General features: G+C 35.7%; 1 long non-coding RNA gene across 3 annotated transcripts; it reads left to right on the top strand.

Annotated features, from left to right (window-relative positions):
* Positions 1-5,163: 5,163 nt before the first annotated feature.
* On the top strand, positions 5,164-12,485 carry LOC126815820 (uncharacterized). 3 transcript variants are annotated; one of them, XR_007678073.2, is made up of 4 exons: positions 5,164-5,839; positions 8,643-8,793; positions 10,899-10,967; positions 11,114-12,485. It is a non-coding gene; the product is annotated as an uncharacterized LOC126815820 (long non-coding RNA). The 3 variants fall into 3 exon arrangements; XR_008787722.1 differs by lacking the exon at positions 11,114-12,485 and adding an exon at positions 6,763-6,884 and having other exon boundaries at positions 10,899-11,074; XR_007678072.2 differs by lacking the exon at positions 11,114-12,485 and having other exon boundaries at positions 5,166-5,839; positions 10,899-11,074.
* Positions 12,486-15,678: the final 3,193 nt, after the last annotated feature.

Here is a 15,678-nt window from a genome sequence, read left to right as displayed (position 1 = left end):
TTTATATGCCCACATTTTTCATGTGGATGTATATTGTCGTCGTCGCCCCTGTCACAATTTTCATCCGATTTGAAAGAAAGTTGAAATGCATGTTTATAACCCAAAGATCTTGGTTCATGTCAATATCTGTGCATATCAGATCTTAACTTCTTGAATTATGGCCCCTTATTGAAAATATATCACCGTTACACCGTAATGAAGGTTGAGTTCGAATTTCATGCTTTACAAACAGGCCGCCTTCGTACTCTGTAAAAATGTGATATATCAAGGTTGTGGACCCTCTAGAGCTCACAATTTTGATGCGATTTTGATGAAACTTGAAATACATGTTTATAACCCAAAGATCTTCGTTCCTTTAGATACTCGTGAATATGGGATCCTAACTTCCTGAATTATGGCCCTTGATTGTACGAACAAAATCGCGTTATTAGCTTGTGATCTCTCTAGAGGTAATTGTTTTTATCCAATTTCAAAAACCGTTTTCATATATCATCGTTACATCCTAATGACGGTTGAGTTCGAATTTCGTGAAAATCGGACAAAAACTGCCCGACAAAATGGTTGCCCCTCGGACGCAAATAGTGTAAATATATGGTATATTAAGGTTGTTGACCCTCTAGAGGCCACAATTTACACCCGATTGTGATGAAACTTTAAATTTATGTTTATATCACAAAGATTTTGGTTCCTTTCGATAATCGTGCATATCCGAGCGTGACGTCCTGGATTATGGCCCTTGATTGTTCGAAAAATAGCATTTTTAGCTCGTAGACCGGCTATAATAGAAGTCACCATTTTTTATCCGATTTTGATGAAACTTGAAATGTATGATTATAATCCAAAGATCTTGGTTCCTTTCGACATTTGTGCATATCGGACTGTAACTTTCTGGATTATGGCCCCGCTTTCTACGAAAAATCACGTCTTTAGCTCGTGGAAACTTTGTAGGTTTTAATTTTCATCCGATTTTGATGAAACTTGAAATGCATGTTTATAACCCAAATATATTGGTTCCTTTCGATATTCGCGCATATCGGATCGTAACTTCCTGAATTATGGACCCTGATTTTATGAAAAATCGCGTTTTTAGCTAGTAATTCAGAATCGTAGATCGAGGCGGGCTATATTTCAGAGTTCACGCTAAATTCACGTGACCTGAAACCCCTAATATGAGTAATAAAACAGATATTGTGAAGTAAACATTTTATTAAGAAATACAAAATTAAAATAACAATGATACAGAGAAATCCCAATCATATAAAGGCTAATATTCAATGTACAAAATAGTTAATCATTAAAACATCAGAAAGTGTAAAAAAAAAAACAAAAAAAAACCGCAACAAATCACGGACGATAGAACTATCAATTTCAAGCCAATCAACTTAGATCCGTCGATCGTGTAACTACTGATAACTAAAACAACAGCTAATCACGATAACAAGTGTGTTTATTATTATAAACTTTATTTTTTAATGTACATCTTAACGAATTTTGTTAGGCTTATTCGTGTTAACAAGATCGATGGGAGGTAACGATACGTCATTGTGTAGGTCTCAGACTAGCAATTATTTGCCCATTGACTCCAATGTTAAATAGCTGTAACATCACAGGCTGTAGATTTTTGCTCAACATTTCGTTGGTTCCAATCCTTATAGGCACGATGGGGACCACATTTGGCAATCTTCTCATCATAATTTTGTAGGGGGTTGACCGTTTAGATTTTTTGCTACTGGGATTTAATGTTGACTATGGTGAAAATCTCAATTCCAACACAATGATTGCTCTGCAGAAAGACACTTTACACCCCCCATCCCCCCGCTGTAATATTATCAGTATTACCCAAAACTGCTATGAAATTGCAAATTTGAGCCCTTTTCTGCGATTCTAGACCAAAAAGTCAACCAAAAAATACAAGAAGAGGGGAGAAAACAATCAAGGGAAAAATTGTCTATTTATAACTCGCACTACATTCGTCATCATGAAATAAGGGAATATAATTACTAGTCTTAGCCCTGTAAATCCTTTAAAGAGTTTCCTCCCATGTGACAGGCTACACTTAATTTACCTAGCAGGGTAAGGGCTTGGACCTGTAGATTTCGTCATAGTCTCAAGATGTAGACAGGGCTAGCCCTAACCCTAACCCTGTCTTGTTATTCGAGTCTAAATAGCCAACAAACAAAATGGCGTCAAAATCGGATAAACTTTCTCTCGTTACAAGCTAAACTACGGAAAAATAAAAAGTTATTGGCAGATTCGGCTGAAATTTGGTGCGGGGTCATGGCTAGGCACCATGAACACCCCCTGAAAATTTCAAGTCTCTACGATCATGGGAACTGGAAGAGGTACGTTAATGAAATAGTACCATATATTTTACTTATGATAAAGTAATGATGGACACGTTTGGCAAATATTCCCCCGTTTTTCGATGTTTGTCACCCTTATATAGTGTAAGTCTGCTTTCATTTCGAAGGGAATCTGTATCATTACAGGCCAGGGACTGTACAGCAAAGTGGACCCCTGCGATTAGCACTGGGTTCATTTGCTTGAATGACTATGTATATTATGCGTCTTGTCGCGGTTTTGTCTTCAGGGGTTTGTTTGTGCATGGCGTGGTTCTCCTGCGTCCACTTTTAGAGTGTCTTCTATAACAACTTTCTACCAGCTGTTTTAATAACCCAATGCATTATTTAATATATCGTAGCTGTCCCCAAAATATAATTACATTAGGATATTGTATCTATAGTAAAAAAAAAGAGTAATTTGTGGAAATAATGATATCAACAAATATTGAACATGACGTTATGTCATTGTCTGTCCTATTGTCTTTCTATCACGTCCGCGCTTTTAATGATACATCTCATTTGAGTATTAGTTTCCGTACAGTTGACATTATGCTTGCGTTGGCAGGTAAGAAAATATTTCTTCATAACAATTTTCACGTATATTTGCAGAAACAATGCGCGCATTTTTGACCAATGAATTTTTCTTTGATTAGCCAACAAACTGAACTCGGTGAGGTCTTGGTATTTGGCTTGTATATTGTGTAGCTTGCCACCCACCGGTCCGTTCAATTCTTTTAATATCTTAACAGGTGAGAGATTTTGAAATTATTTTCCAAATCACAGGGCGTATCTGAATAGATACCTGTTAATCGCTCTACAATTTCGACTTTTCTAAATATATTCGATGCCATTAGCATGCGGGATTACAAAAAGTGAACTTTTGTAAGACAAACTAGTCTGGGGGTATTTGTTTTCACTTTGCAAGAAAGTTGTGAATTAATAGAAAAGCAAAATAATTGATCCAGAACAAATACTTTCATATATTCCAGTGGATTTCATTGTATAATACGGATTCCTTAATGCTGAAGCAATCCAGCGTTCACGAATAAATGGAAAACACAGAATACATTTCACCTGATTTATTACTATTCAAGAGTTTTGTTTGATTCGTATTTACAAAATAAATTATAACAGAACAACAATATATACAGTAAAATCAATTTCAAACATAACAAATTTATATAAATAACAATAACAGTTTAAAACCTAACCACACGTGACATTGTTTTACTTTTTCCTCTTGTTTTCTCTCGTTCCGTCTGTGATTTGGTTACGGTGCGAATATGATGTAATTCTGATCTGTAATCTTCATGTAGCATCAGAACATAACTAGGTGGATGGCACAAATCCTAAAATATATAATTGTGAAGATTGTAAAAAAAAAGGAACTTGAAAAAAGCTCATTGATATTATTAAGCAGCGTATTTCCGTTTTCAGAGCCGTTTAGCATTTGCTTTAAATGTAGGTAGACATATACTCTCTCAGATCGCTAAATATCTTACACCATAGAATGACATCGAGATGATAAATATTGAAGGAATTAGTATTTATCTAAATTGAAAATTCTCCTTAATTTGAGTTACGTAAATTTAAGCAGATAATTGAATTGTTAAAAATGTACCTGATTATGTTCGTAGAAGGCTTTGTAGCCTCCATGTAGAATATAGACTTCTGGGTAGTATAATCTTGGATAGTTTTGAGAGTTTAAAACACGATCTTCTGATCTCAAGTAAGGTAATCTGAAAGAAACAGTTTATTTCATTATTTAGCAGGTTTATCATTGCAATTATTCTGTGTTTTATATAGAAATTCCAATGATTTCGAATAGAACATTGGGTTTATAATCTACTTACAATGTAGGGGCCTTCTTGGATGAAAATTCACAATGGAAGATAAGAATCTGGGGTCTGGCTTTTTCTGATCGTTGTAATAAAATATCAATAGACTGTTTCGTATAAATATTAACTGCGCCTTGTATGTGTCCTCCGTTATATTGCACCCGATCCGCCTATTATTAGCCTGCTAGTAGTAGAGAGTTGTTAGTCATTTTTAGATGCTCGTAGCAGCGCTAAGGGTGCCTCTGCGCCTCTGGGGGTAAATTGTTAGCCGCTACAGTAACAACTAACAAGGGCAGCCTTTGTTATCTACTATAGTAGCAACTAACAAGGGCCGTATAGTTTTTATTTTCCTAATAAATAAATCGAGACTTGGAAAACTAACTTTATTCCCATTTTCTGGTTATTGACGAAATGTGGACTTATTTAATAAACAACTAAATTACTCATATTTTACTGCGGCCAAAATATTTATGAATAATACTAAAATAGGGATTAAAGATGAGATTTTGTGTAGATAATCAAGGCCCTATCCTATTTATAGGAGGAAACTGTGCGCTGTATGCATATATATTATTATTTAATGAACTTTCTTTTCAGAGGTCCCTATATTCTAATTTCGACAATTATAACATATACACTGTACATTGCATAAACGTCTCTCGAACAGTTCTGAGTCGCTTTTTGATCCACCATTTTATAATTTGCTCCCTTTACTATAGGAGTATTCTTCCCGTCTTAATGGATGTTTTGGTACATTAAAATCTGATCTTATCTATTATCTATTCCAATCGTATTTCTGACTATAGCAGTAACGATTTGTAGGCCTACTAATTTAATAAAAATAAAAAAAACCCACGTAATTTGTCCTTTCGTTTTAAATGTATCGAACGTTAAATTGTTATTCGTAATATCTCTTTTCAATGCTAAAGTATGAAAACATTTGTAAGCTATGTAAATTCATCAAATCAAAAGTTCTAGAAAGATTTGGAATATTCTGATTCTGTAACAAATGTAAATTTATATTTCGGTCATTTTTGAAAATAGTGAGTTACTAGGGATTCGTCGTGGCCTAGATTCCGATTTGACTTTTAATGGAGGTATAACCGTGGCTGTAACAGGGACTTTCTTCTTGTCAAAATTTTATATCGAATGCAGCTAAGTCAATTTATTATGTCACACAATTAATTATTATCTTTAATCCAGTCAAAAACTGGAACTATTTTGCGATATGGTTCCATTTCGAGCGGTGATCTGGTTATGCGACGCGTTTACCCGAATAATTCGCTTTCAGAATCTGATTATTCTGTTACCAATTTAATAATATAATTTAAAAAAAACAAAACTGTTTAGGATTATCTTATTTACGGAAGAGAACGTGTAATGGGTCGAATGTCTCGTCAATACAATATCAGACATTCTGAGATTAATTTGTTTTTATCGTTAGATAAATTTATCGTCTCAAGGAATGAGGCCGAAAGTTTTGAAACTGAATCAATCGGGTTGACTGAAAAAAAAAAACAAAAAAAACCCCCTAAGCATGTCGCCACGGCCATGGCATCATTATATCTAACCTTTTATGCTTTTATGAAGTCAAAGAACACGTTGATTTGTTTCGCGACCTATACATAGGCCTACAGTATTTGTTTAAAGACCCAAACGGTAAGTATTTCATATAGTTTATTAATAATTAAATTTTTCTATACATAGCCTACTAGATCTACTTCCTCTCACAGCCAAATGTGTATAGAACCAAAACTTTGAACTTAAAAGGCCAGGCAAATTTTCTGATTTCATGTAACAATGCGTTGTTATTTATTGTTACTGTTATTAGGGCCTATTATATTAGTTATTTCTTATTATAAGGGCCTGTGTTGAAGAAATTCCCTTACTGAAAAAGAAGACAATGATGCAAAATTAGATATCATTTTTCGATTTTTACAAAATAGATTGAATGTGAAAACAGGACGAAAGCAAAAAGATAGGCAATGTATGACATATTAAATTATTGCGGCTTTAGTTTTAGTCTACTTTTAGACACTTTAGTCTTACTGAGCTGGAAGGAATTAACAGTGTGACCTGCTCTAGTAGTCATTCAGTTGTTTTGTTTCGTAACGGTCACTCACGGACAAAGTCTTCTGTCAATTCCTGTCCGTCCTTATTATTATTAAGCCACAATATGAAAATACAACTCTTTTAGCCATTACCACAGTCTCTGTCTAAGGCTATTTTGGAGTCTTTTCCTTCTATTTTCACTGTATTTCTTTGTTTGCCAAAAGGAATCATTTTCCACAACATTTGATAATAGGCTATATATTGATAATAATCTATCACCATTTTCAAGTGTTTTGAATCACAAAATTCTATTTAAAAAAAGCAAAAAATTTGATTATTATTATTTATGTACAGTTCTATGGATTGCAATTACCAGTGCTGCTTATTACTGAGCGATGTTTCGAGTAGGGAAGCCCAGTCGAAACATCGCTCAGTAATAAGCAGTAATTGTATTCCAGAGAATTGTGACCTGTATATTCCAGTTCAATTACTAAATGCGATTGAAACAATTCAGTATTTTCTTATTGAAGCTTTCCATTTGGACTGACAGGAATGGTCAAAGAATTTTGTCTGCTAGATACAGTTCTGACAGGAATTAGTCATTCAGATGGTACGATAAACAAGTTCCCCTGTACACGACATGCACATACCGGTAACTAAAAGAACCTTTTACAGTTTGAAATTGAAATAAGAGTAGGCGGGCAAACCAAAATTTCTTTATACATGTACTAGTACACTGCATGTCAGATATCGGTTTCATTATTCTCTGGTGTGGTTACCCCATGTCAGTGGTGCAGGACAGGGGCCTGACCAGGACAGCTGTCTAGTCATTTGGATGGGACAAAAAACAAGGTCACATGTTCACATTGGCGTGCATGTAAAAGATGCCGTGGCAGTTGGAATTGGATATATAACTTGTAAGAGTAGGTCATAGTGCAGCTGTCCGGGCAAAATTTCACTCATATCATGTGCTCATCTTCATTAACCCAGGCGGAAAAGAACAGTAGGACATTAAACCCAATTTCATTTCATCTCCGTCTTCCATAGCTCGAATAATCCCATTTGGAATTTAATTCCCCAAACAACCTTCAATTGTTGTTTTCTACATTCTACACTAGTGGGATTAGTTGCAGAAAGTATGACAATAAACACCCCATTTCATTTCTTTAGTATAAATTGTCATGTAATTTTGTCCATGCTATCAGTCTATCTATCCATTTCATATAGTTTACGTTTGTGCCTTTTTAGAAATGAAATGAAATGAAATGAAATGGAGTTTAACGTCCTACTGTTCTACTCCAAACTGGGCTAATGAAGACAGGCATATGCCATACAGTGTGCTATGAGGGGAGATTTTGCCTGGACAGTGGCGCTACGGCCTACTCTTATATTGAATTCCAACTGTCAAGTGATCTTTAACGTGCACGTCAATGTGTACATGGGACCTCAGGTTTTTGTACCATCCGAACGACTAGACAGCTGTCCTTGTCAGGCCCTCCATCCTGCTTCACTGACAAGGGGAAACATGGACTGGTAACAATGAGTGAACGAAGGGAGGAGGGTGGCTGGTACATAAGTTTACCTTACATATAAAAAAGAAAAACAGTCCATGGACCCAATAACTATTCCTAAGCACATGTGTATGTCATTAGTAAGGGAAAGTGAGGTAATGTTAAATATTATGTTAATTTTGGAAATTTAATTTGTAAACAAATTAATCGCCACCCAGATTCTTTCCATAGAAAAAGCTAAGCTTATTATTACTGCACCAAGTTATTAGTAAAGGTTAGATTATCTGTACAAATTTACCAGCACACAAAGACTCTCCTTTTATATTATAGTGCGTTCAGACGTTGACATTGAACTGGATTGAATATCGTCTGAACACAAAGGTGGGACCAAATAAACCAGTTTAACAACCCCACCTGTAGCCGTCTTAAAATCTCTGGCTCCAGCTTGCTTTGGGCATGCACAGTACCGTAAACTATAGCCTGTTCCTGGCAAAATGACGACATGTGCAACAGCATTCGGTCTTAAATACCCTGCAATTTTGAACTAGTTTGAATATAAGCTTCTGAATAGGCTACCAGAAGGAAATAAACATTTTAAACCCACTTACTTTACAATTTTCTCAAGCTAAAAATAAATTGGGGGGTTAAACTGACCAGAAATAGAACAGACAGATCCAGTTTGTGGCGATTTACAACGTACAAGGACATTGATGCATCTCAGAATAGTTTCTGTAAACTATAGGCCTAAACATGCACAAGGCCTCCAATCTAATTCTGAATTGGCCTTTTGTGTAGTGAAGTGAAGGTTAACCAATGCGGTATTTTTAACTATGTTAGTGTACATGTACATGGCAGTAGCTAAATAATTTTTCACATTATGTTTTATTTATATTTTTTAGAAGTTGATTTGGAGAAAAATAAAGCTCCTTAAGAAGAGAAAAGACACAAGAATGTATTGATGTTGGATGTTTAAGTTGAAAAAATCAAACTAAAGACTTCAGCAGAAGTGAAATGATCCCAAAAAGAACTTAAGGGGGGAATATGTTTCAAGTAATTTCTTTATACTTTCTAATTATGTGCCTTCATTTCAACTTACAGATACATTATGTAAGATTTAGATAGAGAGCTAGCCATTCTTGCTATAATAGTTCGAAAATAGATAATGTAAAATGAATAATATTGAAAATTTCATTCAAATTGCTTTATTGCCAGCGAAGATATTAGAATTTGAAGTTTTGAAAAGACGTGTGCAATAATTGCATCGACCGTACTGGTTGTTCAAAGCTAAGTCTCGCTCCTCCTTTTTAAGATTAAATCAAAATATGGCTGAACTGTTCTAATCTAGCTAATATCAGAGAAATCAGATGACATCAAGAGATGATTAGTTAAACTTACATTATGCAAGAGCTAAATCTGCCTATTGCAGGTCTTTCTTTAGCCTGAAAAGTTATCTAAATTATTAATAAGATATTAATAAACTGATCCAGACCATAATCAACTCTTGATGCCATGGGATGTCTCCGATATTAAATAGATTAGAACGGTTCAGCCGTATTTCGATTTAATTTAGAATTGGAGTATCAAGGCTTAGCTTAAGTAAAGTGGTTGCAATTAATGCACACATCTTGTCAAACTTCAAAGGATCATATCTTCATTCGCAATAGAGTAATTTACAGGAAATTTCAATTTATTCATTTTACATCATCTATTTTCAAACTGTTATAGCAATAATGGCTAGCTCTTTATCTAAATCTTACATAATGTATTTTTAATTAATGTCTAATTAATAATTTAGAAAACATTTCAGGCCTAAAGAAAGACTTGCAATAGGCAGATTTAGCTCATGCATAATGTATGTTTAATGGTTGTTACTGTACAATATACTTCATAAACACCCTACAGGTCAGAATTTCTGTAAGGGTTTGGCTAGTTCGAAGAGTCACCCAACCATCACTTTGTTAACGTTCACTGTGTATTATTTTGTGAATCTTGTATTGTGAACTCTCTAAAAAAAATTATTGTCCCCCGCCTTTCGAAGAAAGCAGGGAACTATTAAAATGGGTTCGTTTGTCTGTCTGTCTGTCCGTCAGTTTGTCTGTCCGTCACACTTTTTGGGACACAATAACTCTCTTTCTAATTGAGGTAGAATATTCAAACTTGGTGACAGTGTAGGTGTTTATTAGGTCAATACCTAATAAAGATGAGTGCAAAGATGAGCATTTTCTGCTTAGGTTAAGTAGAGATAAGCAAATTGATTGAGTGATGAAGCTTGATGTATAATTTCATTACATCAATACCTTGACTATGTTCGATAATGAGCATTTTCTGCTCAGGGTAAGCAGAGCGATAAGCTATTTGATTGGCAGAGATTTTAGAACACAATAACTCTCCTTCTAATTGAGCTATAATGTTCAAACTTCTTGTAGATGTTTATTAGGTCAATGCCTTGATGGAGTTCGAAGATGAGCACTTTCTGCCTAGGGTAAGCAGAGATAAGCAATTTGATTGGTTGATGCTTTGGGACACGATAACTTTAGTTCTAATTAAGTGAGAGTGATGAAACTTGGTGTATAGTTTCATTACATCAATACCTTGACTAAGTTCGATAATGAGCATGTTCGGGGTAAGCAGAGCGATAAGCAATTTGATTGGTCGAGACTTTGGAACACAATACCTATCATTTTAATTGAGTTAGAATGTTCACACTTGCCGTAGGTGTTTAGAAGATGAGAATCTTCTACTTAGGGTAAGCAGAGATAAGCAATTTGATTGGTTGATGCTTTGGGACACGATAACTTTAGTTCTAATTATGTGAGAGCGATGAAACTCCTAATATATTAATCCAATAAACTGAAATCAAGGCCTGAAATGTATTACTAGATTGTAAAAATGGATAAGTACTGCAAAGTTTAAGCAGTACCTTGTTACAGGAGTATTTCCGGCTGCATGAACGGTCATGTCCTCTGTATTCACTTCACCTGTGTTGTCATTTTTAGATTTAATGGCATTTATATTAATATTGGAGCCCTGGAGAAGACCATCCTGGTTGATTTTCAGGTGATCTATATTGGTATTATAATTCATGCTGATCATATAATGTGATGGGTTGTGTACTGTATGTAACATAAATTATCTGATCAAATATATCATTGTAGGGAATAATGAAATCTAGAGAAGAATACCAGAAGAAAAATGGTACAGGAGAAATTTCAAGATCTAGATTGGTAAAATGCTTTCTAGATGGAGCTTAGTAAATGCATTTCAAGATTGAGCTTATTAAAAATTGAATTCTAGAAATAGAAACCTTTGATTACCGTGCACCACAAGCTTTTTTTGCTTACGATAATGTCGAATCATTTTGGTGTTGCAGAAATTGCAAAAGAGTGGATGGCGTCATATCTACAAAACAGGAGTTTTCGTGTAAAAGTTAAGAATGATTTCTCCGATGTAAAACATGTAAATTTTTCAGTTCCACAAGGTAGCATCAATGGTCCGATCTACTTTATCTGCTATACCAGTACACTAGCATCCTGCATCAGACACAATCAAACATTAGTTGGCTACGCCGATGACCACAGCTTGTATGACAGTTTTAAAGCCGGAGATCTTGATGCAGAATCTCATATTGCTTCCCGCGTATCAGAGTCCTTAGACGACGTTAAAATCTGGATGCTGCATAATCGACTAAAGATGAACGACGAAAAAACTGAGGTTATTATCTTCGGTGGTAGCCGTTAGCTCCACAAGTCTACCATCCACGAATTAAGAGTTGGGGATTCTGTAGTTGGGTCTTCATCCCGTGTTAAATTCCTGGGGATGCATTTGGACGAAAACTTAAACTTAAAGAGTCATTTTGCCCAGAAGACTTGTTGTGCTGCTTCGGCAATGTTCAACTTGCGGAAATTGAGTCCGTTTCTTTCGCGAGAATCATCTCTTCAAATTGCCAGTTCTTTAGTTTTCTCCCATATGGATTACAGAAATAGTCTGCTCTGTGGTTTGCCAGCAACTACTCTTCAACCTCTCCAACGAATTCAAAATTTTACTGCAAAGCTAATTCTTGGTGTTAATTACGGCCATAGCTCGACTGGTGCTCTGAAAGAACTTCATATATTGCCAGTTGAAGTCCGATGACAATTCAAGCTACTGGTACTGGTGTATAAGTGTCTCCACAACCTTGCCCCTGTCTACCTTTCTGAATTATTGCAGTCCCAAACTTCATCATGCAATACGAGATCGTCATCAAAAAACATGTTATTTATACCCAAGACAAAAAGTAAAACATTTGCAGACAGATCGTTCAGTGTGCTAGGACCGCGGCTCTGGAATACCCTTCAGAAAGTGTGAAACAATGTCAAACTGTAACGGATTTTAAAAAGAAACTCAAAACATATTTTTTTCGTAAAGCATTTCTTTAACGTTTGTGTAAGACTTTGTGAAGCGCCATTGAATGCATGGCAGTAATGTGCACTATATCAAATGTAATATGTTATGTTATGTTATGTTATTACATCGTTTCTTCACAGACAGTTGAGTTGATGATAATGTAACAATAAAGAACTTTTTTCATTGGATCTTATTATTTCATTACAAATTTTGAATGTAAATACATGTAACATTTTGTTTTATATTTTGAAATATTGTATATATTATGGAAAATTGTGATAATTGTTTATTAATTTTGAAATATCTAGACTGTGATTTGGTTTTAATTCATGCATATGTAACGTAATCATTATTGATTAAACTTTGTGAAATAATTAGATCAGTTTTTTACGCCCACATTTTGATGTGGACGTATATTGTTGTCGTCCCTGTCTGTCTGTCCGTCCACGATTTGTTTTTGGGTGGACACGCTACAGGTCACAATTTTAATATAGGTTTATTGTCCAAAGATGTCTGTTTCTTTCGATATTGACATGTATCGGACTGTAACTTTATGGATTATGGCCCCTGATTGTACAAAAAATCACGTTTTTAGCTTGTGGACACTCCAGAGGTCACAAGTCTTATCCGATTTTGATGAAACTTAAAACGTATGTTTACAACCCAAACATCTCGGTTTCTTTCGAAACTATTCAAATATATCATGGTTACACCCTAATGATGGTTGAATTCGAATTTCGTGAAAATGGACGCTCCTTGTGCGATAATAGTGGAAAAGTATGTAATGTTTTAAAGAGGTCACAGTTTTTATCCGATATTGATGAAACTTAAATAATATGTTTATATCCAAAGGATCTCTGTTCCAGTAGATATTCACATATATCGAACCATAGCTTCCTGAATTATGTCCCCTGATTGTACAAAAAACACGTTTTTAGCTTGTGGACCCTCTTGAGGTCATAAAGACGCTCTAAAGGCTAAAGTTATAATCCAATTGACTTATACAGGAGGGGGGTTGGATGGCCGAATGGTTAGCATGTGCCCGCTGTATCAGAAAGCCTGTCATTGAGTCAACTGGCATGGTTTCGAATCCCCGGTCGTACGTGACAAGGAGTAGGGTCGCCTGTCCAACCTTGTTGGTTTTCTTCGGGTCCTCCGATTTCCCCCCACTGCTAAAGACCCCTATGCGCAAGTGAATTATTGAAATAAAATTAAACCATGTTAGTCCCGAAATGACCTAGTTTGTGTCGAGTGGACGTTTAACCCCATTTCTCTCTCTCTCTCTCTTATACAAGATGTAAGTGTTATGGCCATCAGACGAAAAAAAAACATTGATTTTCAGTGACTACCAATAATTACTGGCAGAGTTATAGCCCTCACTGACATTGAAACATATTGTGGACTCTCTACAGGCTAATTACTTTATTACTTATTAATAGGTTGTTTCTTTTGATCAGCTTTTGTGTCATTTTGATGTTTCCACCTGCAAAACAACAAATATGACCATACGGACTTCTCCGAAGACAAAGGTGCTGTGGGCGCATGTTTAGTTGCCAGTCAACCTATCTTTTGATAAACTTGAGACAAGTTTGCAATCAGCATGAGGCAATTAGCTACAATTAAATGTATAGTTAAACACACAGTTTAACGCTACAATTGATATAGTAATTCTATCACAATAGTGAAGACTGGACCACTAAAGTAGTTACTTTGTGGTAATGCGATCTACATTTTCAAAGCGGTGTTTCTTATAATGTGAAAGCCGCCATGACACCGGCCAGATGAAATAAGTTCGGTAGGCGAAAAATTACTCGTAGCAGTTTGGTTTCATATCATATAATTATGCGGTAAGGCTTCACCTTTATTTCAATGGGAATTGGTTTATTATATGTTAAGCTATGTGCAGTACAGTTTTGGGCCAGTTTATGTATAAATTAAGGGAGCTGTAGGTCAGTAACCTTTTTGTAGTCATTTGACTAAAAAAACTTACGCAAAGGAACTCCGCAGGACGAGCTACCCCAGTTAACATTGATGGTTAGATTTACGTAAAGTTTACGTCATTATGGTTAGATTTTGGTTAGCGTCCAATAATGGTAAAATTCTTTGGTTAAATTTACGTTACTTTTACGTCATAATGGTTATGGTTACTTTTACGTCAGAAAATGACTTAAATGTAACGTAAACTTTATGACGGATTACTAACCAATTTTTTTCCCTTTGAATACTTCTTGATTAAATAACATTACAAGTGTGTGCACATTCTAACAATTGATATATAGTCGGAATTCAGACATAATAATTATATATGTATTATTGGTTATAATTCTAACGTTAATCTAACGTAAATTTTACATCAGGTTTCTAACCGTTAGTTTATGGTTAGTTTTCTGACGTAAATCTAACGTTAGTTTTCTGACGTAAATCTAACGTTAGTTTTCTGACGTAAATCTAACGTTAGTTTTCTGACGTAAATCTAACGTTAGTGTTAGTTTTATGTCATAATTTTAACCGTTAATTTAACGTTAGTTTTCTAACGTAAATCTAATGTTAATTTTATAACATAAATCTAACTTTAGTTTTCTAACATAAATCTAACGTTAGTTTTCTAACATAAACCTGATATTAGTTGTAAAACGTAAAACAAATGTCAGTTTAATGTCATGATACTAACAATTAAGGGCTTGACAAGACAGCTGTCTAGTCATTAAAATGGGTAAGACCCTGGCTCGCTAGCCTGGAGGTCGAGTGTTCGATCCCTGCATTGGCCGAGAAAGTTCATCCAGATTTCCGGCGTGGTTTCCCCTTGTCAGTGATGCAGGAGGGAGAGTCTGACAAGGACAGCTGTCTAGTTGTTCAGATGGGATAAAAAACCGAGGTCCCGTGTACACATTGGCATGCATGTAAAAGATCCCTTGACAGTTGGAATTCGATATAAGAGTAGTGCCACTGTCAGGGCAAAATTTCCCTCATAACACACTGTATGGTGTATGGCCATCTTCATTAGCCCAGTTCGGAGCAGAACAGTTGGCGTTAAACCCCATTTCATTTCATTACATTTTGTATCCATTTCTAAGTGCCCAAGAATAGAGATCTAGCTCCTTTAGTAGTTGCGGTCTGTAGGTGACACACAAAGAGAAACTGAATGAATGAATGATCTACTCTCATTTCAAATTCCAAATGTCAAGGGTTCTTTTACGTGCACACCCACGTGATGGACTAGACACTGTTTTTTTGAGGTCCTCTGTCCTACACCACTACTAACAAAGGGAACTTTCTCGACCAACGCGGGGATCACGTTGGCTAAGTGGGTAAGACGCTGACTCGCTAGCCTGGAGGTCGGGTGTTCGATCCCTGCATTGGCTGAGAAAGTTCATCCAGATTTTCCTGCGTGTTTTCCCCTTGTCAGTGATACAGGACGGTGGGCCTGACAAGAACAGCTGTCTAGTCAGGGATGAAAAACTGAGGTCACGTGTACACACAGGAGTGCACATGAAAGATCCCTTGGTAGTTGGAACTTGATATAAGAGTAGGCCATAGCGCCGCTGCCTGGGC

Source organism: Patella vulgata, chromosome 3 (assembly GCF_932274485.2).
Source record: "Patella vulgata chromosome 3, xgPatVulg1.2, whole genome shotgun sequence".
Lineage (NCBI taxonomy): Eukaryota > Metazoa > Mollusca > Gastropoda > Patellidae > Patella > Patella vulgata.
The sequence above is the reverse complement of the archived record's forward strand: the minus strand, read 5'-3'. Positions and strand labels throughout refer to the sequence as shown.